Source organism: Neomonachus schauinslandi, chromosome 9, assembly GCF_002201575.2.
Source record: "Neomonachus schauinslandi chromosome 9, ASM220157v2, whole genome shotgun sequence".
Classification (NCBI taxonomy): Eukaryota; Metazoa; Chordata; class Mammalia; order Carnivora; family Phocidae; genus Neomonachus; species Neomonachus schauinslandi.
The window spans coordinates 111873045-111886908 of NC_058411.1; the positions used below are offsets into that span (position 1 = coordinate 111873045).

At 43.6% G+C, this 13864-nt stretch overlaps 1 protein-coding gene across 1 annotated transcript in view; it reads left to right on the plus strand.

Moving 5' to 3' along the window:
• The window catches only part of ARID3B (AT-rich interaction domain 3B), a 47433-nt gene that overhangs the window by 14614 nt on the left and 18955 nt on the right, over positions 1-13864 (plus strand). The gene's annotated exons all lie outside the window — the stretch shown is intronic.

Sequence of the window (13864 nt, forward strand, 5' to 3'; positions counted from 1 at the left end):
TATATATATATATATATATATATATATATATATATATATATATATATGAATATACACACACACATATATATATATATACTGAACTGTGTAGTTACAGAATGTGTTAGAGAAGAGAGATGTGTGTATGTGTTTAGTATAAATTAAACTATTTTTGTAGATGCTGTGTAACCCTCTTCCCTTGTGTCTACATTTCTGTGGTAGGTGAGATTATCCTAGAGATTGAGTTTGTTTTATCAGAGGGTATATGTATATTATTATCTTTCCCTGTTTGCCTTTTTTATTTGTTCTTGTCTTATCCTGCTTGTGGCATTTGTCCATTTTTCTTTTCTTTTTTTAATTGTAAAAAACACATGAGATTACCCTCCTAACAAAATTTTAAGTGTACAGTACACATTAACTATAAACACAATGTTGCACAGAAGATCTCTAGAACTTTCTCATCTTGCATGATGGAAACTTAAACCCATTGAACAGCCGCTCGCTATCGCCCTACCCCGCCAGCCCCTGGTGACCACCATTCCCCTTTCTGCTTTGATGACTTTGACTACTTTAGATACGTTATTTAAGTGGAATCATGCAGTATCTGTCTTTCTATGACTAGCTTAGTTCACTTTCATTACATTTATTTAACTTTTTATTGAAAGATTTACATTATTTAACAGAATCCTCTCCAGGTTCATCCATGTTGTCACATCCTGCAGGATTTTCTTCTTTTTAATGACTCAGTATTCTGCAGCTGAGTAGAGTTGACACACAGTGTTACATTAGTTTCAGGTGTGCAACACAGTGATTGCACAAGTCTCTACTTTATGCTGCGCTCACCACAAGTGTAGCTGCCGTCTGTCTGTCTGTCGCTATGCACTGTTAACAATATCATCGACTAGATTCCCCATTACTGCACCTTTTATCCCCATGACTTACTCATTCCATAACCAGAAACCTATATCTCCCTCTCCCCTTCACCCATTTTGCCCATCCTCCTATCTCCCTCCCCTCTGGAGGAATGAACCATCAGTTCATTCTTTGTATTTATGGGTCTGTTTCTGCTTATTCTTTGCTTGTTTATTCATTTGTTGTTTAGATTCCACATATAAGTGAAATCATATGGCTCTTACCTTTCTCTCTGACTTATTTCACTTAGCATCATACCGTCTAGGTCCATCCATGTTGTTGCAGATAGCAAAATCTGATTCTTTTTTTATGGCTGAATGATAGTCCTGTGTGTGTGTGTACATGTGTGTGTACCACATCTTTATCCATTCATCTACCAATGGACCCTTAGGTTGCTTCCATATCTTGGCTGTTGTAAATAATGAGTAGTACTGCAGTAAATATAGGAATGCACATATCTTTTCGAATTAGTGTTTTCATTTTCTTTGGGTAAACACCCAGTAGTGGAATTACTAGATCATATGATATTTCTATCTTTAATTTTTTAAGGAACCTCCTTACTAATGTGGCTACACGAGTTTACATTCCCACAAATTGTGCACCAGGGTTACTTTTTCATGACTTTCTCACCAATATTTGTTATTTCTTTTTTTTTTTTTTAAGGTTTTTATTTTTAGGTAATCTCTATACCCAGCATGGAGCTTGAACTCACAACCCGAGATCAAGAGTCGCATGCTCCACTGACTGAGCCAGCCAGGTGCCCCTTGTCTTTTTGATTCTAACCATTTTAACAGGTGTAAGGTGATACCTCATTGTGGTTTTGATTTGCATTTCCCAAGGGGCACCTGGGTGGCTCAGTCAGTTAAGTGTCTGCCTTCAGCTCAGGCCGTGATCTCAGGGTCCTGGGATCGAGCCCCGCATCGGGCTCCCTGCTCAGTAGGAAGCCTGCTTCTCCTTCTCCCTCCGCCCCTCCACCCCGCTCATGCTCTCTCTCTCTCAAATAAATAAATAAAATCTTAAAAAAAAAAAAAAGACTGAGCGATTTGCATTTCCCTGATGATTAGTGAAGTTGAGCATCTTTTCATGTGTCTGTTGGCCATCTGTCTGTCTTTGGAAAAATGTCTATTCAGGTCCTCTGCCCATTTTCAGATCATACTATTTGGGGTTTTTTGGGTGTTGAATTGTATAAGTTCTTTATATATTTTGGATATTCCTTATCAAATACATCATTTGCAAATATCTTCTCCAATTCAGTAGGTGATCCTTTGTTGATGGTTTCCTTTGCTGTGCAAAAGTTTTTTTATTTTGGTGTAACCCCAATAGTTTGTTTTTGCTTTTGTTTTCCTTGCCTATTGAGACATATCTAGAAAAACGTTGCTAAGGCCAATGTGAAATAAATTACTGCCTATGTTTTCTTCTAGGATTTTTATGGTTGGAGGTCTCACATTTAGGTCTTTAATCCATTTTTAATTTATTTTTGTGTATGGTGTGAGAAAGTAGTTCAGTTTCATTCTTTTGCATGTAGCTGTCCAGTTTTCCCAACACCATTTATTGTAGAGACTGTCTTTTCCGCATTGTGTATTCTCTCCTCCTTTGTTATAGATTAATTGACCATATAAGCATGAGTTTATTTCTGCTATACCACATTTTCGTTATTCATTCATCCTTCAGTGAACACTTAGGTTGATTCCATATCTTGATTATTGTGAGCCATGCTGCAGTGAGCATGAGAGTGCAGATACCTCTTCGAGAACCTGATTCTTGGGGCCTGCAGTCTTTAAGCGTCTGCCTTTGGCTCGGGTCATAATCCCAGGGTCCTGGGATCGAGCCCCACATCGGGCTCCCTGCTCCACGGGGAGCCTGCTTCTCCCTCTCCCACTCCCTCTGCTTGTGTTCCCTCTTTCTCTGTTTCTCTCTCTGTCAAATAAATAAATAAAATCTTAAAAAAAAAAAAGATCTTGATTCTTGGGGGTGCCTGGGTGGCTCGGTCAGTTAAGCATCTACCTTCAGCTCAGGCCATGATCCCAGGGTACTGGGATCGAGCCCTGCATTGGGCTCCCTGCTCAGTGGGGAGCCTGCTTCTCCCCCTCCCGTTGATGTTCCCCCAGCTTGTACTCTCTCTCTCTGTCAAATAAATAAATAAAATCTTTAAAAAAAAAAATCCTAATTCTTTTGGATAAATATCCAGAACGAGGATTACTGCATAATATGGTAGTTCTGTTTTTATTTTTTTCAGAAACCTCCATACTATTCTCCATTTTGGCTGTACCATTTTACATTCCTACTGACAATGCACAAAGATTCCAGTTTCTTCACATCCTCTCCAATACTTGTTATTTTCTGTTTGTTTTTATAATAGCCAACCTAACAGATGTGAGGTGATATCTTACTGGTTTTGATTTGCATTTCCCTAATGATGAGTGTTGTTGAGCATCTTTCCATGTGTCTCTTGGCCATTTGTATGTCTTCTTTGGAGAAGTGTTTATTCAAGTCTTTGCCCCCTTTGTAATCAGGTTTTTTGGGTTTTTTTTTTTTTTTTGCTATAGTTGTAGGAGTTTCTTTTTTATTTTTTTTAAACTTTATTTATTTGAGGAGGGGTGGGGAGAGGTGCAGAGGGTGAGGAAGAGGGAGAGAAGCAGACTTCCTGCTCAGCATGGAGCCCAACACGGAGCTCCATCTTATGACCCCAAGATCATGACCTGAACCGAAATCAAGAGTTGGATGCTTAACCAAGGGCACCCCTGTAGGAGTTTCTTATATCTTTTAGATATTAACCCTTATCAGATATATGATTTGCAAATATTTTCTCCCATTCTGTATGTTGCCTCTTGCTATGTTGAGTGTTCCCTTGGCTGTGCAAAAGCATATTTTTATTTTGTTGTAGTCCCATTTGTCTGTTTCCTGTTGTTGCCTGTGTCCTATCCAAGAAATCATTACCAAGACTAATGTCACAAAGCTTTCATCCTGTATTTTCTTCCAGGAACTTTATAGTTTCAGGTTATGTTTAAATTTTTTATGTATGGTATAAGCTGAGGGTCCATTTTCATTATGTGCATGTAGATATTCAGTTTCCCAGCACTGTTTGTTGAAGGGACTATCCTTTCCACATTGTGTATTCTTGGTACTCTGTCAAAGAGCAATTGACCATATGTGTGTGGGTTATTTCTGGACTCTGTGTTCTTTTCCCTTGGTCTATAAAATCTGTCTTTATGCCAATATCATACTGTTTTGATAACTGTAGTTTTGTGATATGTTTTGAAATCAAAGTATGAGGCCTCAGCTTTGTTCTTTCTCAAGATTGATTCAGCTCTTCAGGGTCCTTTGTGGTTCCATATGAATTCTAGAATTGTTTTTTCTGTTTCTATTTAAAAAATGCCACTGGGAGGGCGCCTGGGTGGCTCAGTTGGTTAAGCGACTGCCTTCGGCTCAGGTCATGATCCTGGAGTCCCTGGATCGAGTTCCGCATAGGGCTCCCTGCTCGGCAGGGAGTCTGCTTCTCCCTCTGACCCTCCCCCCCTCATGTGCTCTCTCTCTCATTCTCTCTCAAATAAATAAATAAAATCTTTAAAAAAATAAAATATTAAATTAAATTAAATTAAAAATGCCACTGGGATTTTGGTGGGGGTTGATTGAATCTATAGATCTCTTTGGGTAGTATGCACATTCCAACAGTCTCAAGTCTTCCCATCCATGACCATGGGATGTCTTTCCATTTTTCTGTATCTTCTTTAATTTCTTTCAGCAGTATTTTGTAGTTTTCAGTACACAAGTCTTTCACCTCCTTGGTTAGGTTTATCCCTGAGTATTTTATTTGTTTGATGCTATCAAATATGGGATTGTTTTTCTTAATTTCCTTTTTGGATTGTTCGTTTTTAGTGTATGGAGACAAAACTGATTTTTGTATGTTGATTTTGTATCCTGCAACTTCCCAGAACTCACTTCTTAGTTCTAATGGTTTTTTTTTGTGTGTGTGGAATCTTTAGAGTTTTTACATATGATTATGTCATCTGCAAATAGAGATAATTTTAATTCTACCTTTCCATTATTTCTTTTTCTTGCCTAATAGCTCCAGCTAGGACTTCTAGTACTGTACTGAATAGAAATGGTAAGAGTAGGCATCTTTGCCTTGTTCCTGACCTTAGAGGAAAAGCATTTAGTTTTTCACCATTGAGTATGGTGTTAGGTGTGGGCTTTTCATTCATGGCCTTTAAAATGTTGAGGTAATTTGTAATTTACTTCTGTTCCTAGTTTATTGAGTATCTTTGTCATGAAAGGATGTTAAATTTTGTCAGATGTTTTTCTGCATCTATTGAGATAATCATGTGATTTTTATCCTTCCCTCTGTTAATGTGCTATATCCCATTGATTGATTATTGTGTGTTGAATCATCCTTGCATCCCATGGCATGAATCCCATTTGGTCACAGTATATGATCCTTTTAATGTGCTGTTGATTGTGGTTTGTCAATGTTTTATGAAGGATTTTGCATCTGTATTCATCAGGTAGTTTTCTTGTAGTGTCTTTTTCTGGCTTTGTTGTCAGGGTAATGCTGAGCTCATAAAACGAATTTGGAAGTATTCCTTCCTCTTTAAGTTTTTAGAAGAGTTTGGGAAGGATTGGATGTTCATTCTACTTTAAATGTTTGGTAGAATTTACTTGCAAAGCCATCTGATTCCAGGATTTTCTTTGTTAGAAGGTTTTGGATTCTGATTCAGTCATCTGTAAGTCACTATTTGTTTATGAGAGCGCAGCCTGGGAGAGGTGACAGGCAGCACAGGGCAGTGGGCATCAGACATGGACACCATGGTGCCTGCCACCCCTGTGATGGGGTTGTGGGGTTTGGGGGGAGCCTGAGAAGCTCTCAGAATTGTAAAAGGGGCTGACTTTTAAACACAAAGTGCAACTGTTTTCTGTGTGAGGAAACCCGCTCTGTGGAATACCAAACTTGAAATGAAAGGATTTTTTTTTTTTTTTTACTTTATAAAATAATTCATCATAGCATTTTTTAAAAATGTTTCTTCCTATACATTTAAATTATGTAGCTTGGAGGCACCAGGCTGGCTCAATCGATGGAGTGATTCTTGATCTCTGGGTTGTGAGTTGAGCCCCACATTGGGTGTAGAGATTAGTTAAAAATAAAATCTTTTTGGGGGCGCCTGGGTGGCTCAGTCGGTTAAGCGGCCGCCTTCAGCTCAGGTCATGATCCCAGGGTCCTGGGATCGAGCCCCGCGTTGGGCTCCTTCCTCAGTGGGGAGCCTGCTTCTTGCTCTCCCTCTGCCTGCCGCTCCCCCTGCTTGTACTCTCCCTCTCTATCTCTGTCAAATAAATAAATAAAATCTTTAAAAAAAAAAAATTTTTTTTTTTTTTTTTTAATGTACTTGTGGAGCACCTGGGTGGCACAGTTGGTTAAGCGTCCTACTCTTGGTTCAGCTCAGGTCATGATCTCGGGGTCCTGGGATCAAGCCGCATCGGGCTCAGTGGGGACCCTGCTTGAGATTCTCTCTCCCTTTCCCTCTCCCCCCGCTCCCCCCTACACACACACCCTCGCTCTTTCTCCCCCTCCCTCTCTCAAAAATAAATAATTCTTTTTTAAAAAATGTAGCTTGGGAAAAAAAAGTTTCGTGAAGTTTCATGAAAAAAGTTTCTGAAGCACTGACTTTGGCAAGTTTCCTAACCTCTTCAGATCTCAGTTTCCCCTTCTTTCAGATGAAGGTCAGATGAGGTGTTCTCCTCAACTCTCCACCGCTGGCTCTCTGAGCACTGTGATGTAAATGGATGGCAGCGGTCATTGTGGGAGTTCAGGAGCGGGTAGCTTGCAGGGCAGGACGAGCGGTGCTGGTGCTGCCTACTGGAATTCTGCCGGGAGAAGGAGCTGGGATTTTGCTCTGTGGCTCAGACTTAGACTTGGCCGGGCCGGCAGGTTCACTCTTTGGCAGAGGGGTATCCACATCACCAACACTGCACTTTAGTTTTTCTTCCTCCCTTTGTAGGAACACCCCATTTCTGGGCAGTCTTCTTGGTTATGGCCTGGAGGGATTGTGTGCCTAGATGGGAAGGTAAGACTGCTGTCCTCTCCCCTCCCCCCACACTTCCTCCTTTCTATTGCTTAATCAGAAAAGTGTCCCTTAGCTCTTTTTCCAAGCCACCAAGTTTGAATTGATCTTTGCTGCTAGTGAGAGGTGGGGAGGCACTTTCTGGTTCCTGCTAAAGTTACCTGACAGCGGAAGGCGTGCATCTGATAATTACAACTCTAGGGCTTCCAAGGCCTGAGCGATTTAGCTAAGAGCAGTAATCCTGATCTTATCAGGAAGGTTTTGTAGTCCAACAGTGTTGCTTATAACAATATCTGTTTTACTTCCTGGGGCTTCAGTCGCCTCTTAGGATTCTCCTATAATCCTGCCCATTACCCCCTTGTGCATGTCTCATTACCTCCTGGAATCAGTTAAAAGTGGTGGGAGGGCAAAGATGTTTTTCTTTTCTTCCTACCAAGATCTGGGAATTGGACTTTTAACATTACAGCATCAAAGCCTGGCCCCAGTAGAGCTATGTGGTGTAGGTGCTACCCACAGTAGAGCCGAGGTCTAGCCCAAGAGAAGGTAGTTCATGGGTTGCTTATTCAAAAAATAACAGTAGTAACAACAGCAATATTCAGCCCAAATACTTTGGTTACATTTTATATTTCAAAGCAGTTAATAGTATCCATGAGTTTGCTATCAGCCGCTCTGAAGTCTAGTTCCTTTGCTAATGACTACTTTGAGATTCAGGCCCCAGGAATTTGCCCACATCCTTGACCTTGGGGTTCAGAATCTATTAGATTATAGAGTAGACAGAAAGGAAACACATTACTATTCTGTGTTTTCAGAGAACACTCAGGAATCCCTATAGAGTTTGTCAGTATGTGTGACAGTGTTCTAAGGACAGGACGGTTTCTTAGAGGTTTCAGAATATGGGGAGCCCAAGTGAAGAGTTGGAAGCTTAGCCTCTGCACTTTCAATCTGAAGGAAAGGGTTAACTCTTGCCTTGGGGAGGAGTGAGGAATGGGAACTAAAATTGCTTTGGACATCTGAGCTGTGCTTTAATAAGATATTCCAGGTGGTCAAGGAGTAATCCTAAAATAGCCTAGATACTTAATTGCTTTTAAAGTCAGGCGCTCCTGTCTCTGGGGAGGTACAGCTCTAAGGAATGCAGTGCTGGCTCCTAAGATCTTGGAGGCGTGGTCTGGTTGTGCCTCCCCGCCCCCCCCCCTTTCCCCAAATCCCAGTAAAAAGAAAGGCCCAAGGTAGCCTTCTCGGGTCAGGAAACACTGGTTGAATTTCTCCCTTTCTCCTCCCCAGAAGCTTGGCTCTTGCCACCACCAGCTGCCATAACCTGGCTTCTTCCAGGGTTATGGGATATTCTCTCTCCCTCTCTCTGTCTCTCTCTCACACACCCTATCCACCAGAGACAGTGGTCTATTTTTTTATTAGCGCTCAAAGGCTTCCTGCTTGATTCCCTGCTCAGCGTCTCTGCATTTCCATTCTCTTGGTAAGATTCAGTCATCCTCTTTCTCTTTCCTACCCTTAGTACAGATCCCGTCATTTCTCCCTGGTCCTACTGCCCCCCACCCCACCCTGGATTCTGCATGGCTCCCGCACAGCCAGCCAGCAGGCCCCAGTGCTGGCTTTCCCTCTCTGGTCTTCTGTGCCGTTTACAAAAGTAGTATGTCGGCATTGCAAATCATTACTGAGGGCCATTCAAAGTATCTCTTGTTAAATGAAGAGTCATACTGCTCCCTTACTGGAAAGACTACATATTGTGAAGGTGTTAGTTCACTGAATTATTCTATCATTTCATTGCAATCCAGATTTTCCTCACTGGGGGCAAGGGAGAAGCGGGAGAGCAAGTGATGGGGCTTGATAGATGAGTCAAAGTTAATCTAGAAAAAATAAGCAATTGTTTTTTTAATCGTCTCTCTCTCCACTAAGCTCCACGAGGTCAGAGGTTCTTAACTATCTTGTTCTTTTTCCCTCAGAACCCTTCACAGTATCTGGTATATCCTAGGTGATCAAATGTTTGTATGTGAACGAATATAATGAAAAATTGAAAAGTGAAAATCCCCCATAATCTCAATCCAATTAGGTATCTACATACATTTGTATGTTTATATTCTATTTTCTCCAACAAAAGTGGGTCATTAAAATCATCTAAAACACCAATTTAATAACTTATTTTTCTGTTCAGAAAACATCCACTGCCTCCCTCCTGTTCACAGTTCAGAGTTTAAATTTCCTCCTGGTATTCAAGGCATCTCACAGCCTGTTTCCACCTCAGCTATTCAGACTTGCATCCTCCCTGCCAAAACACGCCCTGTTTACCCCCCCCACTCCATGCTCATTTACACTGTAAATCTTCCCTCAGCCCATTCTTCCAGGCCGGCTTTATCTCCACCTTTCTTCCATCTCCTGGGCGCTTTGTGTTTTGGCACTTTGACTTGCTGTATTAAATGTTGTGTGTGTCCAGCTTGTTTTTCCAACTATGCGGTAAAACTCTCAGTGGGGAGAATCACTTTTTGGGGGGTGGGGCTATTCTCAGCAGTTTGCACAAGGCTCTACCTGGGGTGGTTTCTCAGGAAATCAGTGTTGAATGAATTTGTCATAGGGTTTTTGCTTCTCAGGACATAAAGGGCCCCTAGAGGCCCTCTCATCCAGCCCTGTCTCATGTTGGATTCCACAGCATGACGTCCCAGACAGATGGCCATCCAGGGGCAGGAAGCTGCCCACCTCCTGAGAAGGCCCCCTCCATTCCTGGGCAGTTTGGATTGTTAGAGAAGTCCTTATTCTGTCCACTTGAAATTGTCCTCATGACAACTTCTGCCCAGTAACTCTAGTTCAGCCCTTTGGGCTTTACAGAAAAAAAGGAAAAGGGAAAAAAAAAAAAACAACACCCTTCTTCTTCTGTAAGGCAGCCTTTTAGATTTTCTAGGAGTGAATACATTTCCCCTCTGTCTCCTTGGTCTTCCAGGGTTGAGGTGTTGAGGAAGCACTGTGTTAATTTTGAGCAGTCAGGTTACACTGATTCATTGTTTTTTGAAGGCCTTTTATGTGTGAGTCACAGTGCTAGGTGCCATATTCCACTGGTCCTCCCAGAGACATAACCTGCTTATCTCTCTTTCTCTTTCCCCTGATGCCCTGGCCCCGGGGGAAGACAGGGGCCCATCCTACCCTGGATGTTCTGTTTTGAAGGTAGTGGTGAAAGGTTAGCAATTCTTATTCCAGTACCCCCCAGCACCCTAGATAAGTCTCCAGCCGATGATGTGTGAAGGCTGGTTTCCTGGATGGCTGTACTTCCCAGATGTCACCAATGAAATGAATCAGGGAATTAAAGAATCTCCCTTTGAGAGGACCCCCGAGGGCCATGACTTGGCATTGTAGGCATTCTGTAACTGGAGGATTTTTTTTCTTCTCCTCCTCCCTCTCTCCTTTCCTGTTGTCCCAGTGAGAACACTTTGTGCTGTTCTTTCTACCCACCAGGCAGAACGGGCGTAACAGAGAGAGCCAGACCTGGGTTCATGATATATTGGCGCTGCCACTTGGAAGCTCTGAGACCCCAGGCTAGTTAACCCATTTGCTCTTTGAGCCACTGTTTTCCCATCTCTAAAATAACCACCTCTACATCACACAACTCAGTGAGAAAATGCCTGCAAAGCCCCTGGCCCAGCCCTTGCTGCACAGAAGATGCACAAACATCAGCTTGCCGCTCCCCTTTCTCCTTCCCCCAACCTTCTTTCGCTGCCATTTTTTGAGGGATTTAAAGGCACAACACCATGGCTTCCCTGGGGAAAAGAAGCTGAATGTGGACATAGTAGCCAAAGTAGTCCTGGGTGGGTATTTGGGGACAAACTGTCAGTTTCCTGTGAGCTCCTGGTGAGATCAAAGAGGTTAAGAGGGTTCTCAAGTAGGAGAGGCTGGGAAGGTTGTAAATGGCAGTAAGTGAGCCCTCGCTGAGCTACCGCTGACTTCCCTGCACGCATCGTGGGGCTATTGAATGTCACAGAGCCTGTTTCCCTGGGCCGTAGACTTGCCTGCAGCGGCCCTTCAACCGAAATGCTTTTCTCGGGGACCCCTCGGCCCTGTTGAGCTGGCTCCCTTTGGACGTGTGTTCCCCACACTCACGTCTGCCACTCCCCACTGGCCTCCCCACCATGGTCTCAGTCGGCCACACTTGGCATCCAAGAAAGAATCATCGCTGGGCTTCCAGCAGTCACACCCACAGCCGGGTGAATAAGCCAGGAAACCCGCACATAACCTCGAAGTGCCTAAAGGAGCTGTGTTTTGCAGTAGTTGATCAGAGCCAAGAAGATAGTGTGGAAGCCTGTAGTCCTCCTTGTGAGAGGAGGAGGGAGAACAGAGGCGTTGTGGGGTTGGAGGTCCCTGCCTTTCAGTAAACGTGTCCGTGCTTTCTGTGTGCTGGGGGTGGGAGATACCCTGATGGGCCGCGCGCAGACGGGGGACAGAGGTGGGGGCACAAGTCGCCAGCACACTAGGTGACAGCCCAGAGGAGAAAGGCGTTGATTCTGCCTGATTCTGCCCAGTGGGCAGAGGCGGGAGGCTTCGTGCAGGGAAACAGCATTCCAGCAGGACTGTGAAGGGTGGGCAGGTCCAGGAATTACTCTCACTTCCGCCAGAAAATCCTGTGAAGCAGGGTTTAACAGCCCCGAGACAAAGAGTAATGCAAAGAGAGTGGACATTTCCCCATCATCCCCAACGGGATATTTTAGATTAAGTAATGGCCCATCCTTGCCTTGGACAGAAGAAGACACCTCCACTCCTGGGAAACTGTCGCCCTCTGTTTTCTTTAAATCATCACTAAAATTCCTATCTGTGGAATGGTGGGATTGCCCAAAGAGTTGGATGTCCTCTTTCCATCCTGTTCTGGCAAATCTCCCTGTCCTCTGTGGTCATTGAGCTAGGGGTGCTTCAGACTAAAAGCCCGTCACTAAGCAGATTTTTAAGGGTTTCATATACAGCAGGCCAAAGCTAGTGCAAGGTCCGACCCTCCCACCGCTCGGGTTCTGATACCATTTGAGAAAAGCTGGCGAAAGCCAAGGGGTCATGACAACCCCCAGTCCCCTCCCCACCCCCACCCCCAAGGCGTTCTCCTCTGTTCCTGAGCTGAGCTCTCGCACCTGGGTGTTTATTTTCACACGTAGTCACACGGTGCTTGCACTGGTGTGCTGGTTTTGACAGTCCTCTCCTGCTGTGGGAAGCCCTGTCTGGGTTCTGGGTTGTGGATTCCGTCCTCCCCACCCAGCTGAGTGTTAAATCATTTCTGAGGGAGCATTCTGAGTGCCTGGAAGTTACTGTAATTAGCAAAAAAAATGGTGTTTTCATCTTTCTTCGTGACCCATAGAGAAAGAATCCTCCTGTGAACAGAATCCGCTTCAGATCTCCAGCTGGAGAGGCTGGGAATTGAGCTGCCGCAGTAAACAGCTGACATAACAGAAGCAGCAATGATCCCCCATTAAATGTCTTTCAGCCGATAGGGGCTCCCAGGATAATTGACTTTCCAGCAGGAATTACTGGCTCAAACAAAATCACTGGGCATTAGGGCAACCTCCTGCATCCTTTGAAAGGGGGACTGTAACTCTGTCTGGTTTTGCTGACCTGACAGGCATAATTCATCTTGATTATTCATTGTGCTAGTTGCCACCAGATGACACCAGATTTCTGTTGACTGTAATTACAATGTGGGGATGAATCTTAGCTTTTTTTTCTTTTTTTTTTCCTCCTGCTTGGTTATTGGCCTCCCTGAGCTGAAGAGCTGTAGGGAGATCTCTTAACGTCTGCCTGGGGAGATGATGAGTGCACAGTCAGATAGCATTTACTGAGCACTTCCTTACACACATCTTTTACGAGATAAGCAGGGAAACAATTTGGTGTAGCCTGTTTCATTTCAGCTGACAGAGTGTCAGTTCTTCTTGGTTATACTTACCTCCCTGTGTACTAAATTGCTGCTATCAGAAAATGGGTCTGCATCTCAGAGCCCTCTTTGAGTAGGGGAAGCAAAGTATGGTCCCAAAATATAACTGAATAATAACCTCCTGCTTTCAGGCAAGCTTGATTAGAGGAGGAGATAGGAAAGAAGGGAGTTAGACTAGGCTTTTGTATTATTGACAAGGTTTTACAACCCGATCCCTGAGCAGTCCAAAGAAAGTCCTCCCAAAAACCTCTGCTCCCCATCCCCAGATGCCCCTCCCCAGCCATTTGCACACCCCAGTGCTTGCACATGCACATGTAGTCCTGGAGGAGAAGTGAGAGAGTGACAGGCTCCGTGCATCTGGTCCCATCCACCAGGTCCTCCGCTGACCAGCATGGCAGAAGTAAATAGCAGACTTCTGCTGTGACATTTCATATTCCCCACTAGTGGAGGGCCTTTTTGACTCTTCTGTACGGTAGATGTGTGTATTTTTAGAAGAGGTGCTTAATTGATTAAAATAGCCAGTTATTGCCTTTTAGCAATGTTATAGTTCATCAAGCATTCACTGGGGCCTATTAAGTGCCGGGCAGTGTGCTGTATGCTGGGGGTACAAAGATGGATGAGACCCTTTCCTCTCAAGGAGCTTACAGGGTGGTGAGGATGATAGATAATTCCAAGATACATTAAATTCCAAACTTAAAATGTACAGAGATTGCTTCCAGAGTACTTAGCGCAGCCACAAGTGAGAGGAAGGCTTCCCCCAGAAGATGTTGCCTAATCCGAGGAGTTAAGGGTTACCCAACTGAATAAAGGCAGGAAGCAGGTCCCAAGAACATAAACAAAGGCATATTTGCCATTTCCTCCTATTGGGCTGAGTGGTGTTGGTTTAACCTAATCAATTAAATTAGGATTAGGTTTTCGTTATTTCTCTGATGGAAATGCATTTTACCCTAGTGGCACAGTCTCTGTACCTTGGGAATAATATCAAGCTCTGAGGACCCTCCTATCACTAGACTTA